The sequence below is a fragment of the Pseudonaja textilis genome, chromosome Z (assembly GCF_049901715.1).
Source record: "Pseudonaja textilis isolate UNSWEBS1 chromosome Z, rPseTex1.2, whole genome shotgun sequence".
Lineage (NCBI taxonomy): Eukaryota > Metazoa > Chordata > Lepidosauria > Squamata > Elapidae > Pseudonaja > Pseudonaja textilis.
Window position 1 is genome coordinate 72,518,786 of NC_142008.1, and position 23,171 is coordinate 72,541,956.

The 23,171-nt window shown below is 40.2% G+C and overlaps 1 protein-coding gene and 1 pseudogene across 2 annotated transcripts in view; one reads left to right on the plus strand and one right to left on the minus strand.

Moving 5' to 3' along the window:
* EGFR (epidermal growth factor receptor) overlaps positions 1-23,171 on the minus strand; it is a 205,848-nt gene that overhangs the window by 155,612 nt on the left and 27,065 nt on the right. The window lies entirely within an intron of this gene.
* LOC148124085 (E3 SUMO-protein ligase KIAA1586 pseudogene) lies at positions 18,698-20,780 on the plus strand (annotated as a pseudogene).

Sequence of the window (23,171 nt, forward strand, 5' to 3'; positions counted from 1 at the left end):
GTTTAGTGTCATCTACAAATTTGATGAGTTCCTCTTCTATTCCCTTATCTAAATCATTTATGAATATATTGAAGAGTATTGGGCCTAAGGCGGAGTCTTGTGGTAACACACTATTTACTTCTGTCCATGTGGATGTAGTTAAAGACTACATTAAAGACTGCTTGTTGAGTATGATTTGTCAGCCAGCTACAAATACATCTGGTGGTAATGTCTATTCCACATTGTTCTAGCTTACCAAGAAGTAGGTTGTGGTCTACTTTCTCAACTGCTTTACTGAAATCTAAGTGTACTATGTCCACAATAATTTGTTTAAACAGTTCAAAGTGCTAAATGTCTGTAATTAAATAAAACTTTACAGACGATGATGGCCAAGTTACTAGTGATGTTAATAATCACCAAGAAAAAACAATCACAGCAAATCATCTATTTGCAATAGTTTAGACTTTAATTTAAGAGGTGTATCTGGACTAGTCTTTCCAGATTACTTTTTCATATAAACTCAAACTTTTTGCATAATGAACCTTCATTAACAGTTTCATTCCATAAAACATAAAACATAATTGACTGTAATAAATTACACTCAATAGTTTTATAATAGACAAAGTTATTAACAGCTGCTTGGCTGATGATCTTTTGCCTAGAGTAGGTATGACTGGCTTTCATGAAACTCAGGTAGAGAGATTTCCCAATCCAATTATAATAGATCCTTTTCAACTGAGAGATTGTAGCACATTATTTATCTGATAACCTTCAATGTATTGCATGTCAACTTCTATCTTTTCCTTTAAGTACAACGTCCTGTAGAATGACATAGTTACACTATGTCTGGGGTTTTCCCTAATAGTACCTGAAAAGGCCAGGAATTAAACCTGGGATTGTCTTTATCCAAACAGATGGTCTACCACTCAACTTCAGTGTTGCTTTTTGCAATAAGGATGGAGAGAAATATATATAGGCTTTGCAAGGATTTAAAGATGTATTTTTTTGGAAAGAGAGCAGTGTTAGAAAAGGCAATAGTTTTAACAGGACTTTTTGAAAGTATTCTTTTTCAAGTCGAAGTAGATAAATCATACCTATGACTAATTTCATACAGCATCTTTAAGCCATTCCTGAAGCGATATATCAGTAATGTAGATGGGCTTTATATTATTGCAGCCATGCCTCTCCTGGGGAAATCCTTGTTGACTTAACACATTAGAAAGAAGAAATAGGCCTTTCCTACTGTTAATGGCTACAGTAATATTTTGCCCCACCTCCTCCAATTCTAAAATGAATTTTCAAATAAAAGTTGAGCATCTTGGATATAGTTACTTGGAAGGAGCAACTGGCCCTCTTCACCAGTTTTGATGCATGTATATATGCTTCATTTTTACATGTCTTTTTCAGGAATAGTAATGCTTTTGGTAATAGTCCTAGGATATTTGAATGCAGGAGGAGAAATTTGCTGTTATAATGACTACTGTTATTTCTCTAGCTATGATATTCTATTTGGAAGCTGCTTTAATTATAACAATGGGTAATTACCTTTATTTAAGTTGTGGGTTAATTGATAATTTTTCTATATCTTCATAAATGTCATGACTATAATGACTGGATTACTGTAGCTTGCTGGAAAGGAAAAATGCAGTCCCCCCCCACCTAATTATTATTATTTTTAATTAATTTTTATTAAACAATATACAACATCATTTCCATTCACTGCAACGCTTCCGTGACGATACCGATACTGTTACATAAATCTTAACTATCTATACATTTATCTATATTCCTTATTTATCTTTGAACACTATAACTTTTACCTTATTATCCTATTGTCGTCTTATCTATTCATCTCTATATTTATTATTTAGCCAATCATACAGTACATCCCATGTCAAATAATAATCCATTTCTTCTCTTTTCCTTTATCTCCATGGTCAACTTATCCATCTCGGCACATAATCTTTTTTATCACATTTTCCTCTGGAGGCATACTATCATTTTTTCCAATTCTGTGCGTAAGTTATTCTTGCTGCTGTTAATAAATGTAGCATTAGATATTCTGTTTTCTTATCATATTTTCCTGTTGTTATACCTAATAGAAAAGTCTCTGGTCTTAATTCAATTTGCTGTTTAATTATTTCTTCTACCCATTTTTTGTCCTTATCCAATATTTTCTTGCATGAACATCACACATGGTAATATGTTCCTTGCTTTTGTTTGCATTTCCAACATTCAGATGATTTATTTGGGAACATTTTTGCTAATCTAGCATGGGGTAGGTACCATCTGTAGAACATTTTCTACAAATTTCTCTATATGATGCCAACATCATCAATTTATAATTCTTTCCCACATTTTCCCCCATTTCTCCAATTCTATCATGTAGCCAAAATTTGTCGCCCAAACTATCATTGTTTCTTTAACCCTCTCCTCCTCCATCTTATATTCCAACAAATAATTATATAATTTTTTAATCAATTTCTCCTTAGGATCTTGTAGTTTATCTAATTGTGATAGTTCTCTATGTATCCCATGTCCCTTTATATCTTTTTTGAATCTTGTTTGTATTTGCATATACAACCACCACTTTACCTTGACTCCTTGTTCTTTTAATTCTTGTTTTTTTTATATCCCTTGCTCAGTTAGGATATCCCTATAGCTTACTATCTTATTTAGATCTAACACATTGGGATATATTTATGCCTCAATGGTTGATAACAAGATCATAATTTTGTCATAATGATTCCTTTTAATCTTTTCCCAAATTAATAGCAATGCATTTCTTATTTGGTGTCTTTGGAAATAACTGTGCATCTTATTTTACCCATCCCATAAAAATGTGCACCACCCTAATTGTTAGCCATGTCCTTCAATTGTCAATATTCTTTTATTTTTCAATGATACCCAATCTTTAACCCATGTATGGACTGCTGCTGTATAATATAATTCCCAATCTTGCATAGCAAAAACCCCTCTCCTTCTACTGTCCTGTAACAATTTTAACTTTATGCACAGTTTTTTCCCCCTGCCAAATAAACTTTGATATTAATTTGTTTAAATCTTCAAAAAACTTCTTTCCTAACTTTATCGGTGTCACTTGGAACAGAAACAGAATTTTTGGCAATATGTTCATTTTTATTGTGGCAATTCATTCTATAAGCGAGAGTTGTAATTTCTTCCTATTATCCAAATCGGTCTTAATTTGTGTTATCAATTTTGTATAATTATCTTTTTTAATAGATATACTTTTTGCTGTTAACCATATTCCTAAATATTTAACTTTTTTGTCAATTTGCATTTCCAATGTTTCTTCCAGTTCTTTGTTCTGTTTGTTAGTAAGATTTTTTTGTTATAATCTTTGTCCTGCCACTTTTCAAAATTCTTCGATTTTCCAAATTAACTTGGGTCCCGATTTTAATGGTTCCACCAGCACAAATACCAAATCGTCCACAAAAGCTCGGACTTTATATTCCTCTTTTTTTTATTTTGAGCCCTTTTATTTTTCGTTCCCTTCTAATCTGTGCAAGTAACACTTCTAAAGTCAGGATAAATAACAATGGTGATAGCGGACATCCTTACCTTACTCCCTTCGATATTTGGAATTGCTCAGTTAACTTTTGCCATTTCTGTGAAATATATTGCTTGTACCATCCTTATAAATTGCTCCCCCAAATTCATAATTTCTAATTGTATTATAATAAATTGCCAATTTGAATTGTCAAAAGCCTTTGCTTTTGGGTAATTTCACTTCTGCCAATGCTTTGTTATGTACTTCTATCATTGTTGTCTCTAATGGCTTTTGTATCATTTTATAAAGTTCTACAAGTATTCCATCTGGGCCCAGAGTTTATTGTTCTTTTGTTTTTTTACCACCTCTGCATTTCGGTCATCGTTATTTTTCCATTTAACATCATTATTTTTATCTCTTCAATTTTGCTTAATTCTTTCTTATCCAAATATTCTTTGATATTCTTTTCCATTATATTTTCCTGACTGTATAGATTCCTAAAAAATATCTTCAATAATTTTTTTTCTTATGTTGTATGACATATATTCCCTATGTCTTCTTGCAATTGATGTATTATTCTCTCTCCTTTTCTTTTCTTGATAGATATCTTCCTGACTTATTCTCATGCTCAAAAATTGTTTGTTTCACCCTTTTAACTTTTTGTGCCATTTCTTTCTGTACTATCAAATTCAGTCTGTGTCTTATAAGTTTCATTTTCTTTTTAACTTTACCTTTTTGGGGGTCATTCTGTAATTCTACTTCCAGTTCCTAAAGTTCCTCCGGTAGAACTTTTTGTTGATAAGAAGTCTGGTGGTAACGTCATGGTGAATCGGCTCAAAGGAATGAGCTCCATTCCGATGGCCCAAATTTTCCTATGTGGAGGCTCTTAAAGGGCGGCTTGAATCCTGGAGGGATCAGCAAGAGAAAGGGAAGGCAGAGAAGGCAGGGAGAAGGCGATCTCCCTGATGGATGAGAAAAACCTCTGAACTCCAGCAGGAAAGAAATTGGCCAGCAATGGCAGATCCGGAACCGTCGCAGCCAAAGAGGCAGCAGGAAGAGAAAATAAAAGTCAACACTTTAGACATGGTGAGAAAATTTGTGGTCCGGAAATAGATGACAGCAAAAGAGTCGATTTTTTTTTTAAAGTAGTAAAGCGAGATAGTGAGGCGCCAGAAGTGGGGCAAGAAATCTGCTCCAGGAGATGCGGCGAAAAGGAGGGGGAGTGTCGGACAGTAAAAGATAGCTGATAAGAGACTGTGAAAATAGGATATGTTCTGCTTATTTGGATGGCATAAAGCAGACAGATCAACTCCACAAAACATCCATACAAAGTCTTTTTTATTGGTTCATCAGGCATCCTGTCAACTCACATTTATGACGAGGTTCTTCTTAATGTCCAATCCTTTGCATATCTGAATTGTGGTGTAGAAAGTTAATAAACTCTCATCCCCATGATGATGATTGAAGCAACTGCATGGTAAAGGATTCAGGCTAGAGTGAGGAAGCCTCTCCCAACCCAACAAGGGTCAATTTAATGACCAATCAGGATTACAGATACGACCACATCACATGGACATTTCCCACGATGCCTTAACTACATTTACCATGATGCATTCCCTTAAGGGGACAGCTCTCAAATCCTAACTAACTATCCCAAATCCCATTAACTCTAAACTGTCTGGACAGCACAGGATAGAAGAGATATAAGAGCTCTGGATGAAGAGATAATGGATTTTTATAGGCATATGGATTGATTTGCTTTACCAATTCTTGTTGATTTTTTTATTTGTATTTCTTTATTTTATGTTGCTGAATTGCACTGACATATGTGTCCCTTCTTGTGCACAACCCAGAAGCTTTTGTCATTCTTTGCAGAAAAAATTACCGACCTCTGGCTTTGCTCTACTTTTCAAATGTGTCACCACTGCACGTTCTAAGTGCCAGCACCTCAGCTCCATCCCATTGAGCCCGCTGCACCAGAGGGACCTGCCCAAGCAAGTCCGTGCAGAGTGGTGCACCAAGTCAATGGGGTGAGCCTGAGAGAGGGAAAGAGAGAGAAAAGAAAGAGAGACAGAAAGAGAGAAGGAAGAAAAGAGAAAAGGGAAAGAAAGAAAAAGGGCGCTTGGTGCTTACCTGATACGCCTGTTCTCTTTGAGCTGCGAAGAGCATCCAGTAGTGGGAGGTGCTTCAGTCTCTGCATTCATAGGCTGAGCTTGAATTGAGGAATGCTCCTCCTCCTCCATGTGACTCCTCCACAGCATTCCCCAGTTTTGCGAAGACGAGAGGAAAAAAAGGTGCTCTCATCCCTACTACCTAAAAAAGGTTCCTTGGCTGAAAATGAGGTCCCACCAGACGGAAAAAAAGGGTGGGGCTTGATGCTCTTTGCAGCTCAAAGAGAACGGGCGTATTAGGTAAGCACCAACGCCCTTTCTCCTATGAGCTGCTCCGAGCATCCAGTAGTGGGACATACCAAAGCTTGGCCTGTCCTACGGGAGGGACTTCGTCTGGTTCAGAATCTCCTCAGGGTCCTTAAGAACCCGTTGCAGAACCCGCCTGCCAAATGAAGCCTCCACAGATGCAAACACATCAATTTTATAGTGCCTGATGAAAGGAGAAGGGGAAGCCCAAGTTGCCGCCCGGCAGATTTTGATTATTGGTGCCTGGGTAGACCAGGCTGCCGAAGTTTCCGCACTCCTAGTGGAATGTGCAGTTATGCCTCTGGGCACCTGCAGGGCCTGGGACTGATAAGATTTAGCTATAGCCGCCCTGATCCAGCGGCCTATAGTGGATGGTGACACCCTGTGACCTTGTGTTTTGGGCTGAAAGGAAAGTAATAAGGCCTCCGATTTTCCGAAGGACTCAGTGCACTTGATATAGATTCGCAAGGCACGCCTTACATCAAGGTTGTTGCATTGCCTTTCCCTTTCCTGTGATGGTCTGGGACAAAAATTCGGAAGGATGAGCTCTTGGGCTCTATGGAAGGCTGAATTGACCTTGGGCAAAAATGTGGGATTGGGATGGAGGATCACCCGATCGGCATGAAAGACTGACAAGGCTGCTATTTCCGATATATTCCGATATGCCGGGCGGATGTAATGGCTACAAGGAAAACTACATTATATGTCAAAAATTGGAGGCTTGACTCCCTCAAAGGTTCGAAACGTTCTTTGGTGAGAGAGAGAAGGAGTTTGTTAAGGTCCCAGGTGGGGTAACGGTGCACTGCTGGAGGGCGTAAGTTGTGGCCCCTCTAAGGAAAGCCCGTATACGTGTGTGATGAGAGAGGGAACTGAAACCCTCACAAGAAAGAACTGATGTCGTCTCAGTGTATTAGGAGACAGCCCTTTGTCAAATCCCTCCTGAAGGAATTCTAAAATCTGTGCGACAGACGGGGAAACGGGGTTAATTTGAAACTTGCTACACCATCTACAGAAAATGGCCCATGTGGTGTTGTAAATTCGAATGGTTGAGGGCTGTCTGGCAGCTAGGATGGTGTTAATGACCTTGTTGGAGAGCATTTTGCTCCTCAAGCTGCTCCGCTTAACCTCCAGACGGTCAGTTGAAACCACAGGGGGTCTGGGTGTAGGAGGGGCCCCTGAGATAGAGAGATCCTGTCTGGTGGAATCCTCCAGGGAGGGGCCACCAAGAGGGTACAGAGGTCTGCAAACCATGGCCGTCTGGGCCAGTGAGGTGCCACTAGTAGTAATTCCGCCTTCTCGTGAAGCAACTTCTGAATAACACTGGGTACCAGAGTAAGAGAGGGGAATGCGTACAGGAGCCCCGTGGGCCATGGGCAGCGGAGCGCATTATAATTCTCCGCTCCTTGGGATGGGTACCTTGAGAAGAATCTCGGGAGCTGGGCATTGAGGGGGGAGGCAAATAGGTCTACCACCGGTTGTCCAAATATCCTTGTTGCTTCTCTGAATAGGGGTGGGTGGAGGTGCCACTCTGACTGGTCTATGGTGGCCCTGCTTAACCAGTCTGCTTGAGTATTTGATAGGCCCGATATGTGCTCTGCCTTGATGGACAGAAGATTGTTCTCCACCCAGCAACACAGGCGGTCAGCTTTCCTGATTAATTGTATTGATTGTGTGCCCCCCTGTTTGTTGATATGTGATTTGGCTGTCACGTTGTCTGTTAGAATGAGAATGTGTGGCCCGCGTACCTGGGGGAGGAAGCTGTGCAGGGCCAGGTACACGGCGCGAATCTCCAGCCAGTTGATGCTGCACGCCTGTTCTATTGTAGACCATATGCCCTGGGATGTGAGTGACTGGACGTGGGCGCCCCATCCATATAGACTGGCATCTGTGGTGATAGTCAGCCTTTGAGGCTCCTTGAAGAAGCAGCCTTTGTTGATGCCCGGTTTGGCCCACCAGAGAAGGGACGTGAGGACCTTGAGAGGTACCCTGACCGTGAGTTTGGAAATGCTTGTGCCGGATCTCTGGTACGGGAGCAGGAACCACTGGAGGGATCTGGTGTGAAGACGGGCCCAGGGAACAATAGAAATGCATGATATCATTTTTTCCCAATAATTTTGACAAATCCAGTAAGGCTACCCTCCTACGGCGCCTGATCTCCCTAACCAATTTCTGAATACTAAGTAGTCTATCTGAAGACAGGTAGACCTTGTCTTCCACCGTATCGATGACTGCCCCTAGATGAGTTATTCAAGTAGATGGGGATAATTGGCTCTTTTTCCAATTTATGAGAAAACCATGTTCTTGGAGAGATGTTAAAGTGGCCTGGGTATCCCTCGCTGCTTGATGGGTAGAGGGGGACAGGATTAAAATGTCGTCCAGGTAACATTGGAGACAAATGGGAATGTTCCTAAGATGGGCAGCTAGCGCTGCGAGGACCTTACTGAAGGTCCTGGGGGCAGAGGCCAGTCCAAAGGAAAGGGCCACGTATTCAAAGTGGTGATTATTGTAGCAGAACCTTAAGAATTTGTAATGGGAAGGCCTAATGGCAATAAGTAAATACGCTTCCGTCAGGTCTATGGACGTGAGCACATCCCCTTGCCTGATGCCCAGCAGTATCGATTGTAGGGTACGCATTTTGAATTTGTGGTATGTTAGGAAGCAGTTGAGTCATTTTAGATCTAAGATCGCTCTCCACCCCACCAAGTGTTTTGGTACAACAAAGAGGTGAGAGTAAAAGCCCTGCCCTCGTTGCTTGGACGGTACTGGTTGGATGGCTTTTATGTTTAGGAGATTCTGGATAGCGGAATCCATTAGATTATGCTTGACTGGGTCTCTGGAAAGGGGGGATGACATAAAGAAATTTGGGGGAGTGGATTGAAACTCAAGGGCAAGCCCAAATCTAATGGTGTCCCTGACCCAAGAGTCAGAGGTAGAAGAGTCCCATTGACTTGTGAATGACTTAAGACGTCCGCCAATGGGGAGAGTGTCCCTTAACCTATCTCGGACGTCGGAAGGGCCTGCTTCCGGCTCCCCGAAAGGGCCTTTTATATTGACTGCCCCTCCGGCTCCTGTCTCCAGAATCGGCTCTATCCTGGAGTTGTCCTGACCTGAACGATGGGGGCCTCTGATACCTGGGGGAGAAGGGAGCCTGATAGAAGGGCCAAAAGGAACCCCTCCAAAAGGGCTGGGAAGTTCTGAAGTCTGACCTTCGAGTAAGGGAAGGAAGGAATTTTTTCTTACTGTGGGTCTCCATCAGGGAAGGTCCAGGGAAGGGCCAAACAACTTGTCTCCTACTATGGGGAGGAAGCCAGCTTGGTTTTGTTCTTAAAGTCTGCTTGCCAGTGTCTGAGCCAGAGTAGACGGCGGGCTGTGACATGAGATGTGATTGCCCTTGCTGAAAATTTAACTGCATGATATGTGGCATCAGCAGAGAACTCGGCTGCAGCAGTGAGCTTGGCAATGTCCTGGTGCACCCTGATGTTGGATGTAGGGACATGTTGCTTGAGCTGACGAAGCCATCGAATGGATGACCTTGTGAAAAAAGATGCGGCTATAGCCGATCTGATGGCCCATGCATCTGACTGATGGGCCCTGCGCAGGGCCAGCTTGGCCCGCTTTTCCTCTGGCTTAAGGGCCTCCAGAGAGTCAGTCGGAGTAGAGGAGGATGTCAAGCCCACTATGGGCTCGTCTACCTCAGGGGTGTTTAATAAATTTGAGAATTCCGGATCCAAATTAAAGTATTTTTTGTCGTGACCGGAGAGGGCTGGGGGCACCGCTGTAGAGGCCAGTTGCTTTTGCATCAGATCTGCAAAGATAGGTGGGGCTGGGATAACCTCGGCCTCTACCACGGGCTGGTTAAAAATGAGATCCTCTGGCCCCTCCATTGAAGGAGTGGGGAGATCTGTTGGAGAATGCTTGCTTAGGCCTGGAATGTTCTTGGCCTTGAATAATAAGGATTTAAATAGGTGTGGTTGGAATAGGCCCGCGAAGGTGGGCTGGTCAGGGATGAGCCCCTCGTCCTTGGACATTTTACCTTCTAGAGGGTCAGCCTCTGATAGAGGCTCGCTGTAGTGCATAGACCCCAAATCAAACACGTCTGGTTCCATGAATTGATCAAATTCCTCCTCCCCCTCTTCCTCCTCCTCCTCCCGCTCTTGAAGGGGGGTCTCCCTTGACAAGGGTACCTGAACCTGATGTTGGTTCAACCTGGGCAGGGATCTTACTGAGTGAGATTCCTGGTCAGAAGCCACTGGATACTGAATAGGCCTGGTAGCTTGTTGGATGCTGGCTGCAATCCCTTGGCGAATAGCTAACTCCATCCAGGATCTTATTCTTTCTGGAACCTCCTCAATGAGAGACTCCTCTTGACAGAGGCCAGCAGCTGTTGGGGTGAAGGTGGCTTCTGGAGCCCTTCTAGACGATGGTCCAGGAACCTGAGCCTGTTGTTCCTGTGAGGGTAAGCTGCGCCTAGATGAGAGGGAAATATCTAGGGGAGGGGGAGATTGAGGAGAGGTAGGACTGGAGGATGGGAGAACCTGAGGCACCCTGAGTGCTTCCTTAGATCATTTGTCAATTTCTTTTTGCAGGGCCTTGTGGCGCCTTAAGGTGTCCCTCTGGGCAGCTTCAGAGGTCTCTTTAGCCTGCTTGCACAAATGATGAGTTTTGGCTTTTGCCTTCAATGAAGATCCTCTAGAGCAGGGGTGGGCAAACTACGGCCCGCGGGCCACTTTCAGCCTGTTGGTCTTTTTAATCCGGCCCACCGAAGATTAGCATAGAATTAAGGTTTGATATGAATGATTGAATGATTGCATTCATTTGATTTTGACTTGTAATGACAGGCATTTCGACACCAGGTGGCGGCCCGTCTGTCAAATTTTAAAAGTCAATGAGGCCCCCGAGCCAAAAAGTTTGCCCACCCCTGCTCTAGAGGTATTACCATCTGCCATTTCAATTAATTACATATTACAGTAATAGGTTAGAATCAATATGAGGCGGCTGGCATGCCCAGGGCCCGTCTGAGGCAAGCACGGTTGCCCTGATCAATATTTCACGTCCCCCTTTTTGTTATATATTTTTTTGTTTTCTTTCTTTTTTTTAAATATATATATGAATATAAATATATATATGTAAATGTATAGAAAACAAATGAGTCATACCTCAATGATAATATTTTGTGGATTAAAATATTATACTGCCAAGAATATGATATCAATATTATGCCTGTAATGAATATAGGATGGCTGTTGCAAATATATCCCTGCTCCTGGGATATTTGAATGGAAGACAAACAAGCCAATCAGCCAAATTTCGAAATGCCTGGGCCCGGATAGAAATTAAAATTAGGGCCTTCAGCAGCCTCTCTGCACAGGCGGACATGAGGCCTGGGTGCAGCTGCTGCGCCGCTGGAATTGAGCTGTGGGGTTGAGCCAACGAGGCTTAAAATTTGAACACCAGTACAATGGTAAAATGAGAATTAATAGCTGTGAAAAGCCAGGCAGGGACCTGTTACTTTGAATAAACTTCCCCTCACAGCACCGAAATTAGAAGAAACAAAATGGCGCATGCCACGAGGAGAGTTCCATAATGGCGGCCGTTAGTGCATCGCGCCTCTCAGCGGTGTTTACCCACCTGGAAGGATGAAGCCGAGGCTCTGTCTACAGAGGCGGCCAGGGAAGGAGAGATTAGTCTTTCTCCTGCTGAAGAAAACGATGGCGTTCGAAGGTGGGGGTGGGAAGGAACACAATACGACTCAAACGGAGCAGATCTTCAAAAAAGCGAGCTGCTGGGTAACAACGAAGGAAAATAAAGCGGCAAACAGAAGAAGGCAGAGTGAGGGATTTTCTGGCTATGGGAGGTAGTGCGAAGTCGCTACTGACCCTCCCTTTGCCTCCCTTGGGGGTGCAACTGCACTTCCCCTTAGTGGCAAGGCTGTCAAGTTAAGCAATTGCGCAGAGGCTAGAGAGAAAGGGAACCATTCAAACCTGTAATAACTCTATGAGAATCGAAAAAATCCTGTTCGGCCAAGGAGATATGCAAAGCACTGCCTGTCTTGCACGAGGCTGAGCAAAAACTGGGGAACGCTGTGGAGGAGTCATGTGGAGGAGGAGGAATTCAATTCAAGCTCAGCCTATGAATGCAGAGACTGAAGCACCTCCCACTACTGGATGCTCTGAGCAGCTCATAGGAGAAGATTAAACAACGGCTTCCTACAAGGCTTTGTAATGGCATCTACACTATTCAGCTTATACGTACCAGAAATGCCAGTGACAGGGGACACAAATTTGGATATGCTGATTATTTGGCCATAGAAGTACAAGAAAAATACATGGAGGTGGCTAATAGCCTCCTGTCCAAATATCCTAAAATCTTGAGAAAATTTTCCACTGACTGGAGGCTCACTCCTAGCAATAGCGAAACAGTAATTATGTGCTTCCACTTTAACAATAAACTAGTATATGAAGCCCCAAAGGTTTACTTAAACAACAACTTACTCCTCTATAATCTTCATCCAAAGTATCTTAGAGTAACATTGGACTGGACTCTCTCCTACAAGAAATACCTAGAGAATACGATGGCAGAAATCAATACTAAGTACAACATTACTCCAGAAATTATGTAAATGGGGAGCCTCAGCTGCCACTTTCAGGTCATCAAGCCTAGAGTAAGTTAGACACCAGATTTAATACACCACGAGGATTATAAACGTATGTATGAAAACCACTCCAACTTGCCGGCTTTCTATTCTAAGCCATACAGCACTGCCAACTTTATGAAAGAAAGATGTAATAGGGAAAAAATATAGAAAAATTATGAACAACTCACTCCTACTGGTACCTGATTCCTCATTTATCAGCAGGAAGAATCAAATCCAGAAAGCTCCCATACAAAATCTGCCCAACTACTTAACATCAATTCCCAATGGAAAGCAAAATGGCTCGCTGAATGCCCAGTTATAGGAAGGGATACAAATAACTCCTCAAAAAGGTGCCAGGCTTTGTACTACATCAACAGTGGATAATCTTGAATAAGATTCGCACCACACCTGGTGTCTCCCTGGACTCTCTATATAATTGGGGCATATTATCCTCCCCTCACTGTGAGGTCCCATGTCAAACTGTAGATCACGTTGTGACTGACTAAACTGAGGGCATATACCAGTCCAAAATCTGCTTTTTGTTTTAAATTTAAGCAATGCTACGCGCTTCAATGGTTAGATAGGCTAGACATTGATATTTGAACATAGATCTTTTTGATGTTCATATTTTATTGAATTGTACTAATCTAGTCGAAATATTCATTTGTATTGTGAGTCCATGAATGTTATGCCTTATGCTAAATAAATAGTAAAGAAATAAATAAAACAAACAAACCCTGGTATAGGGAGAAACCTGTTAGTTTATATAAACATGCATATATATTGAGAATCTCCTGTCAATTATGACTTCAATTTTTTTTATTTACTTGTGACAATGTCAGTATTATCCCCCATTTTCAGGATAAAAATACAGGTAATGTAAATATATGCATTTAAATAGACCTAAGTTAAGCAGATATCATGAGTTCAGAAAAGTCATACTTTATAAATTGAATTTTAAAATAAGCATTAGTGTTGGGAGGACCTATACAAATATTTTGATATTGTGGGCAATTCTTGTAAAGGTAGTCCTCAACTTACAATAGTTCATTTAGTGACCATTCAAAATTACAACAGCCCTCAAATAAGTGACTTATGACCATTTTCACATTTACGATCATGGTAACATCCCCATAGTCATGTGATCAAAACTCAGACATTTGGCAATTGACTCCTATTTATGACGGTGTCCTGGGGTTAAGTGATCACTCTTCTAACCAGCAAAATCAATGGGGAAGCCAGATTCAATTAATAACTGTGTTATTAACTTAACAACTGCAGTGATACACTTAACAACTGTGATAAGTAAGGTCATAAAATGGGGCAAAATTCACTTAACAACTGTTTTGCTTAGCAATAGAAATGTTGGGTTCAATTGGGTCATAAGTCAAGGATTATCTATGTATCTTGTCTATCCATTAAATGATTAAATGGTGAACGTGCCTTCCTAAACACTTATGCATGATCATCAATCTAAGCAAATATAACTCTAGTCAATAATTAGGAGAAAGATGAGCTACTCTTGATCTTATTAGATAGGAAAGATGGTAAAGAACAGAAGTTGGAGAGTTATATTGTATATAACTAAGTACTATAAGCAATTATTATGTTTATTATCCTAAGCAATGTTATACTTTATTGAAACTCTCACCATTTTATAAAGAAAAAATAATAGTCACTTTCCAAAATTGTTGCCAACTATTTACTAATTTGCAAAAATGATTCAGTGTGTATAAAGGCAAGACAATGTTAACTGTACCCTGAATCAGAAATATATTAGGTTTGTGTAACATAATCCATTCTCCAGAATTTGATCATTCCAGAACTCCCATGAACATTCCATCCTTCCTCTGTGCCAATCCCAATTTTGCCATTTGGGAGTAGTCTATCTGATTTCCAGAAATCAATTCTCCAGAATTGGAAGTGGATGCTCAAGGGCAGGGGTGTTAAACTCGATTTCATTGAGGACAGCATCAGGGTTGTGTTTGATCTTGGTGGGCCAGGGTGGGCATGACCAGCTTGACATCACTTGTGTCAAGAGCATCTATGGTGGCCTGAGCCTGCCAGCAAAAATGGGCTCCCAAGCTCCACTGTCAGCTGTGACTGCTTCCTGACATCCACTGCCAGCAAAAATGGAGCTCGGGAAGGCTGTGGCAGGCCGGTCCTTCGCCATTTCCAAGGCAGCCCCACAGGCCAGATCTAATCATCCTGCAGGCTGAATCTGGCCTGCAGGCCTTGAATTTGACACGTACTTTTCTACTTTTTATACTTTCTTCAAACTCTACTGTCAGGCTTTCCATGTAAGCTACACTATAAATAGTTGGTTTGGAAAATACTTTGCTAAATTAACTGATCAATCCTATTTCTCAGGGAATCGTTATTTATAAAAATCTAACCCAGTAATTCAGTAATTCTTGTTTATCAGATTAATCCTAGAAAAGAAGCCATACTCTAGAATTAATATTAGGGGTCCTTGTGATGTTACCTGGTTTGAGTAATGAAACATCTGCGAGAAAACAAGCAAGCTCAGAGAGAGCACCAAGGACCCTTCGTGTCAACCATGAACTACAAATATTCTCTTTTATTAGAATTAATATTGTCAATCTAAGGGCTGATATATATTGGTATATCAACCAGAAACTTAAGAAAATTTAGCAGATCCAGTATTGGTCCTGATAGGAAATCCATGAAAAGAGTACTATATCCTCATTGATGAATTGGAAAAAATTACCATAACTAAGGTCAAGTCTGGGAGATCACCACCTCAATATCTACAACTGCATTTCTAAGGCTAGAATATAAAGGAAGGAAGTAAAGAGATATGTTGCTAATTCAGATGTGCAACATTTCAAGTTGAAATGTGCAATATTTCAATAAAAGTATAAAATTAAATAGAATTTACAAAGAATTGAACAGGATTATAAAAAAGCATTGTTTTCATAAGTTTGAAGATGCTCCAATATCTGGCCAGAATACAACTGTATTATTGAGCACTTCAGTAAGAACCATCTGTTGAAGAAGAAGCAACATGCCAATTTGCACAGCTGCAAGCATCCAATTCTCCCAGGAAAGTAAAGTTGAGGAGGAAAAAAAATCATAGCATATCACAAACATTTTTGTAGAAAAATAGAGATTATAGTATATTTTTCAGAATTCAGCTTCTGTGCCATTCATCTCTTCAGTTAATAGTACACATTAGTCTTTCAATGAAGATGTTTAGAAATCTGATGAGTTTCTAATTTCTAATTGTAATCTAGTTTTTGGAAATTTATAAGGCTTAGTGAAAGATGGTTGTTAACTTATGACTGTTTATATGGGTGACTATTTGAAATTATGTCAAAACTGAAAAAAGCTGACATGACTGAGCCTTGGACCCTCCACGGTTACATGATCAAAGTTTGGGCACTTGGCAACTAGCATATATTTATAATGGTTGCAGAATACTGGGTCACATGATCACCATTGATCATGTAGCAATAGCAATAGCACTTGGACTTATATACCACTTTATAGTGCTTTATAGCCCCTAAGTGGTTTACAGAGTCAGCATATTGCCCCCAACAATTTGGGTCCTCATTTTACCGACCTCGGAAGGATGGAAGGCTGAATCAACCTTGAGCCTGGTGGAATTTGAACTGCCAAATTGTAGGCAGCTGGTTGTAGAAGTAGCTTGTAGTAGCGCACTCTAACCACTGCGCCACAGAAGCTCATTTAAATGCAGAGAGTGCAAGGTTCGGTCACGTCAGCTTTCTTCAGTGCCGTCATAATTTCAAATAGTCACTAAATAAATGGGGGCTTTGGACAAGCAAAGTCAATGGAGAAACCCAGATTCACTTAATGATATAGCTGAAAGGTAGTAAAAGCAAACATGACTCATTTAACAAACACTTTGCTTAGTGAAGGAAATATTGGTTGCAACTGTAGTCATAAGTGAATGATTACTTATACACTTCAATTTTGGGGCTGAAGTAAAGCTCTGGGCCTTCAGTAGTCTCAGCCAAGTGCTGCTGCTCCAGGCCTCTACCTGAGCAGCAATGCCACTGACAAGGCTCCTCTGCCAAGGAGTACAGCCTCAAGTCCCATGCGGCAGCCAGCTGTTCCAATGCCAAATGCAAAGATCCAGCTGCCTCAGTCACCTTGCACTCTACCAATCTTGCAAAACCTATACCTCATTCTTTTTTTTTTTTTTTGCAAAATCACTGTACTATGATGGACAGGTCATAGCAGAAAGCTCTGACAAAACATGATCCACTGGAGGAAGAAATGGCAACCCTCACACACCTTGGCTGGTGCCTTAATATCATACTGTGGCATAGTTGCAGCTGCATTTTGGCTCCCTTGCCTCAACCACATGGGCCCAGCCTTCTTGCCTGTGTTTGTCATGGCCTATGGTGTGATGGCCTCCTGCTCATCTGACTTGGCCTGCTCCCGACCGCTCCAGCAGCAGAACAGCCAGGTAAGCACAGCCAGGTGACCCCTCAGGGAGGCAGGGCTGGGAACGACGGTTGACCTGTGGCCAGCCACAGCCTCCCCCATCCAATCACCACAGCCTCAAGTCATAGGCCTGTGCCCATCTCCCCCCAGGCACTGCAGCCTCCCCCCATCTGATCGCTTCGGCCTTGAATCAAATCATAGGCCTGTGCTTGCCTCCTTCCTGAGCAGCGTGGGCTCCCACCATCTGATCACCTCAGCCTCACGTCATGGGCCTGCTTCTGCTTCCACCCGGCTGACTGACTGCCTTGACCTACCACCGATAGATCTGCGTCCGCCTCCTGCTTGTCTCGGTCACTTTCAGCAGGTAAGCACAGCTGGGTGCCCCCTTGGGGAAATGGGGCTGGGAAGGGTGATCAACTGCTGGCTGCAGCCTCGCCCTGCATCCTACCCCTTGCACACCTCCTTTAAACTTAATGCGCTTCTCAAATGAGGAGATGCCAGCAGCACTGGCGATCTCACCTCATTTATGAAGCGTGCTAAGTTTAAAGGTGCTGCGTAGCGTGAGGCTGCTCGTGACGAGAGAAATATGGATGTGGAGATGAGTGACTTATGCCACTGCTCTCGCCATTGAGGCGACAGAGTGCAGTAGCATCAATCATGGGAGAAAAGTCACTCATCTCCACCCCCATATTCCTCTCACCGCAAGCAGCCTTGCCATGAGCAGCCTGCACAGCACCTTTAAACATAGCACTGCATGAGGCTGCTCATGGCGAGAGGAACATTGGGGGGGACACATGACTTTTCTCCTGAGACACTGATGCCACTGCTCAGAGAAGGAGAAAGAAAGAGAAAGCTATAGCACCATTAGTATTCCAGAAACAACATGCTCCTTTCCAGTTTCCACAGCCCCAACACATCTCCTAGGCAACAGGAGCAGAAATTTCATCCATGCAAAAGCTGCATGACAGGAACAGGAAATTAAGTCTTCAAGTTCCTATATATTGTTTCTAGTCATCACTGAGCCTCAACAAACTAATGTTCTCCCCCACCCCACCCCCTTGGGATAATTGTGTTATTCATCACATGCCTAACCTTCATAATATGCTATGAATCTGTTAAAAATGGCATAAATGAAGGAAGTTACCAGGGTTTTTAAACGGTAAAGAAAATCAAGAATTTTAAAAAATAAAGCACACACACACACACACACACACACACACACACAAAACACACACACACCTCCCCAACTCATCCACCTAATAGAAATATAGATCGATAGAATGAAGAAAGAGATACTGTATAAGAAACTGTATTCATTTGCTTGGTTAACAGTATTTGCAATCTATTCACTTCCAAAACACAGGCAGCTAACAACAAAATACAAAGTAAATGAAAACCATCCAAAACTTCAAAAACAAGTCAAGTAGGTCTGGGGAAGTCAGTTGTAAATTAGAACACTTGCTACGCAACTGGCCATTAAGCGAGGACCACTTGTATTTGGTTTGCCTTAAGGGTTCAAAGCTGTATGGAATCTGGTTTCCTTTGACCCTTTGGGGGATTGCAAAAGGTCCAGATAGGGGAATCCACATAGGGAGAACTAAGATTGTGCCCACCATTTTTTGGAAAGTTGTTGTCTCACATGTAAAGTTAGTCCTCAACTTACAACCACAATTGAGACCAAATTAAAACATTTAAAAAAATGTTTTTGCAGTAGGCTTTAGGATGAAAAGGCAATAGAATTTTACAGATTTCTTCAGCAAGAAACCAAGATTGGAACAAGTTGTATCAGAATTGGCCTTGGATGATACCAAACTGTCACAAGCAAAATCACTCCAACTTGGAGATAGCAGCAGGTCAATTGAAACAGATAGTTCCAAAATTGAAAATAACCTTCCTGAATGCTGGACAGTGTTACAATACAACAATTTTAAAGAAAAATATGATAGACTGGTAGTTTCTAACAAAAAGTTAGGTTGTGGGTATTGTGCAAAACATGACTTCTCAAAGAGAAAGGTGTTCATGTGTCCAAAGAATGGAAACATTTCCACATTGAATCTGCAGGGAAAAATAAAGAAGTGCCACAAGCGTCTCTAAGGAAAAAAATGAAAGAACATTTTTCATCAAAAACTCATCGTTTGCAGAGAGAATTTAAAACAAGGGGAGCAGGATGTTATAACAAAAGCAGTAGGTAAGATGACTGAAAAATATTTATCTACTACTTGTAGAGTATTTAATACAGTTTACAGTCTGGCACAAAGATGTAAACCATTTTCAGACATAGAAGATGAGATAGAATTGCAAAATAAAAATGGATTAGATATGGGAACAGGATTACGTTCACATAAAACTGCAGTAAAATAGTAGATTTCATTGCAAAATAAATTAAAAAAGAAATATTTATTAAAATTATTGAATAGTATCTGAAAATATTTTTGATTATTGACGAAGCCTCAATGATACCTTGCAAACCAGTTGTTATACTTTTCTTAAAAATTGAGGATTCAGTTACCTCACCAACAATTTTTGTTGAGCTAGTTGAATTAGAAAAACAAGATGCAGAGACAATATTTTCTTCAGTTATGGAAAGTTTAAATAATGTTGGGGAAAAAATTAATAGGATTTTGCTCCAATGGTGCCAGCATTATGCTTGGGAGAAAATCGGGAGTCAGCACTAGGATAGCAAAACAGTTTTCAAACATATTATGGCACCGTGACCTCCAACTTGTTTTAGATGATTTGATAAAGGAATTAAAGAAAGTAAATAATTTTCAAATATTTATTGATAAGATATATACTATTTTTCATAAATCCAATAAGAATCAGATTGAACTTACCAAAATATCTGAACAACTTGGAATTGAAATTATAAAGATTGATAACATTTTGGGACCAAGATGGACTGTCTGTAGTTTATGGTCAACCCTAGCTGTGTGGTGTGCTTATCCAGTGCTACATCAGTATTTTCATTCAAATGAAAAGTACTTAAGAATGACTGCCCATCTTGAAAATAGATTTTTTTTACTGATTTGGCATTGATGATTGACATTCTAAATGAAATTTCTCTTCTTTCCAATGCATTGCAAGCAAGAAATATAGACATAAAAAGGCTGAAAAACTTGTGATGTGTTAAGGCATTTGAAACGCTTAGAAAGGAAAAGGGTGTATAGAAAAAAAGTTGATGGATTAATTATTTCAGAAACCTTCAAAAATATAGAATTTGTAGAAAATCATAAAGTTTTTGAACTTCCTCAGGAAAGACTTTTGGAAAGCATCATAACAAATTTGAATAAAAGACTAATGGATTGTGAACATTTAAAAACAGGTAGCCAATTTCAAGATAGGAACAAACTACAATTTCTCAATTTTTTAGAGCCAGATTACTGGAATATTGGAAAAGTGTTCCATGGAAAGCAGCTGAAGAACTTTGCTTGAATTTAGTGACATTTTTAATAATGAAATTAATATGAACGATTATCAGGATTTTGTAAAAAATGTTTTAAAATATTCCAATAAATATGCAATGCCTGACAGTATTCAAAAAGCTAAAAATATTGTCAGAACAATTGCTGTAAGTTCAGCAGAAGCAGAAAGGGGTTTTTCAAAAATGAATTCCATATGTTCTGAGAAGGAAAACCACCTCACTGTTTCCAATATAGCAAACATAATGACAATTTAATTGGCCTACTTGTAAAAGAACTGGGACCTTATTCCTATAGTGAAAAAATGGTTATAAATAAATCACACAGCTGATGATACTTGAATAAAACTGAATGTGAGCAGCAAGCAGCAATTTGGAGATATCTAACATAAGTTTTATTTTTTGTCAGGTATTATTTAATAGTTTTTAATTCATACTGTCAAACTCTTGTGTAGTTTTGTACAAATAGCTTTTATTCATATTGCAAAACTTGTATATAGCTTTGTATAGTTTTCATTCATATTGTCAAACTCTTATGTAGTTTTGTATAGCATTTAATACTTAAATAATAAGAGATACACAAAGCTAGATTTTGTTACAAGTTTGACAATATGAATTAAAAAGCAAGTTTGACAATATGAGTAAAAGCTATTTATTTATACAAATAGCTTTTACTCATATTGTCAAACTTGCTTTTAATTCATATTGTCAAACTTGTAACAAAATCTAGCTTTGTGTACCTCTTATTATTTAAGTATTAAATGCATAAAATCAACTACCTTTGATATATCTTTTTTTATACTTAAAAGTTAAAACAATATTAGAGCAAAGAAATGATGTCGAGTTGGCCACACCCACTCAGTCATATGGCCACCTGGCCATACCCACCCAGTCACATGGCCACGCCACCCAGTCACATGGTCACCTGGCCATGCCCACAGAACAAGCAGTAAAACTGCTGGACTGAATTTCCTCCCTTAAAGACTGTTTTTGGGAGAGTTTTTTCTCCAGCCAAAGGTAACTGGACATTGGGGGCAAAGTTGGAGGTATTAAGGGGACTTCTCTTACTTATGTGACTGTGTTGCCTTTGTGCCATGCCCCGGGTCATCACAGTTATATTGACAGTGATTATGCCAATGATGTAAAAAATTAGAAAGTCCAATTCTGGGATTGTGGTATTGTTTGGAGGGGCTTTAATTAGTTGAAAGACCAGAAAACAAACAACTTTCTACGGCAGAGGCAGAATTTATCGCTCTATCTGTTCAGAGGTAACTTGGTACGTACAGCTGTTAAATAATTTAAATGTAAATGAAGCTGTAAAGATGTTTGAGGATAATGCTGCTTGCATAAAAATGGCAATGACAGAATAAAGAATAGAAGCAAGCATGTGGATATTAAATATTGTAATGTAGGAGAAGCCATCAAATATAAATTAATTAGGTTAATTCACTGTTCTTCAGAGGACAATCTTGCAGATATAACGACCAAGCCATTGGTGCACCATGGGAAGAATATTAAGTTGTTCGGTTTTATGTCTATTCCAGTCATAAAGGGAGGAGTGTCAGTGTGTAAAAAATTATGAGCTTGGATAGCTATAACAATAGGTCAGCCAATGGGAACTGTTTGATGACTAAGAAACAGGATCTGTTGTGAGTCATGTCAGACAGCTCAGAGTGTGGGCATGGCTTAGCTTGACTGATCTGTATGTAAGAATTTGTTTGTCCTTAAAATCAGTGCTTCTGTGAATATGACTTCTGGATTCTGAGCTCTGGTTCTGGCTTCTGCTGCATGGGTATTGTATACATCCATCATACTTTATATTATTGTATATAAAGAAGTTTCTTTTATAAATGAATCATTTCTTAATTATTTCCTTGTGTGCTGTTTGGATTACTGCAAACTCTGACAAAATTCACAATGAAAAACCAAAATGCTTGAAAATATACATATTACCTTTACAATAATTTGGCTACAATATTTTTAGATTGAAGGAAAAATTAATTAGCTGATTAACCAATATGTTTACTTTTAATTGAACTGACAATCTTGTAGCTTTTCAGCATTTCTACATGCCAGAACATTACTATTGCTCACAATATTCAGTAATTAAATTTAAGTTGCTCAGTACTGTTGGAAGTTAAAACCCACCCCCTCCTAGAAAAATGAAATATTTTATGATATATTAAAAAGGCAGAATATTTATCCTAAAAGAGAAGTAGAAACTCAGAGAGGCAGAAACTCAGCCCGCCCCGCCCCCCTTGTTAATGGGCTATTAAGGCCTGGACCAATCTATTCTATACAACAAAGATCTACCTCCTTCAGACAGAGTCATCATAGGAATTGCTCAAAGCCCTTTCACCCACAAGAGTCAACAAGCCTGGGACTCAAAAGACAACCTACAAAATTAACCCTGCATGGCCCCATGGGAGTCTGACAACAAATCAGAACACAAGCTCAAATTCAAAGCCCAACAGAAGACATAAAACCCAGGGACTCTCAGCACCTCTTCCCTTTTTCACCCAGGATCTCTAAGCCATGTGGTCCTGTCCACCATTAAACCATCTTTCCAAGCAGTCACCATGTTTCCAGTGTCTTTCTTCCCCACTTGGAATAGAACCCACTTCCAACAGTACTTTATTTATTTTGATATTATTATTGCAATGCATCAGGCAAAAAATGAGTTTATTTATGTCAGTATGTCAGCATAATAATGCAGAACTGCATGTTCATTCCCAATGTAAACAGAGCACACATTAATAAAAAAAAATAGGAGAGTTA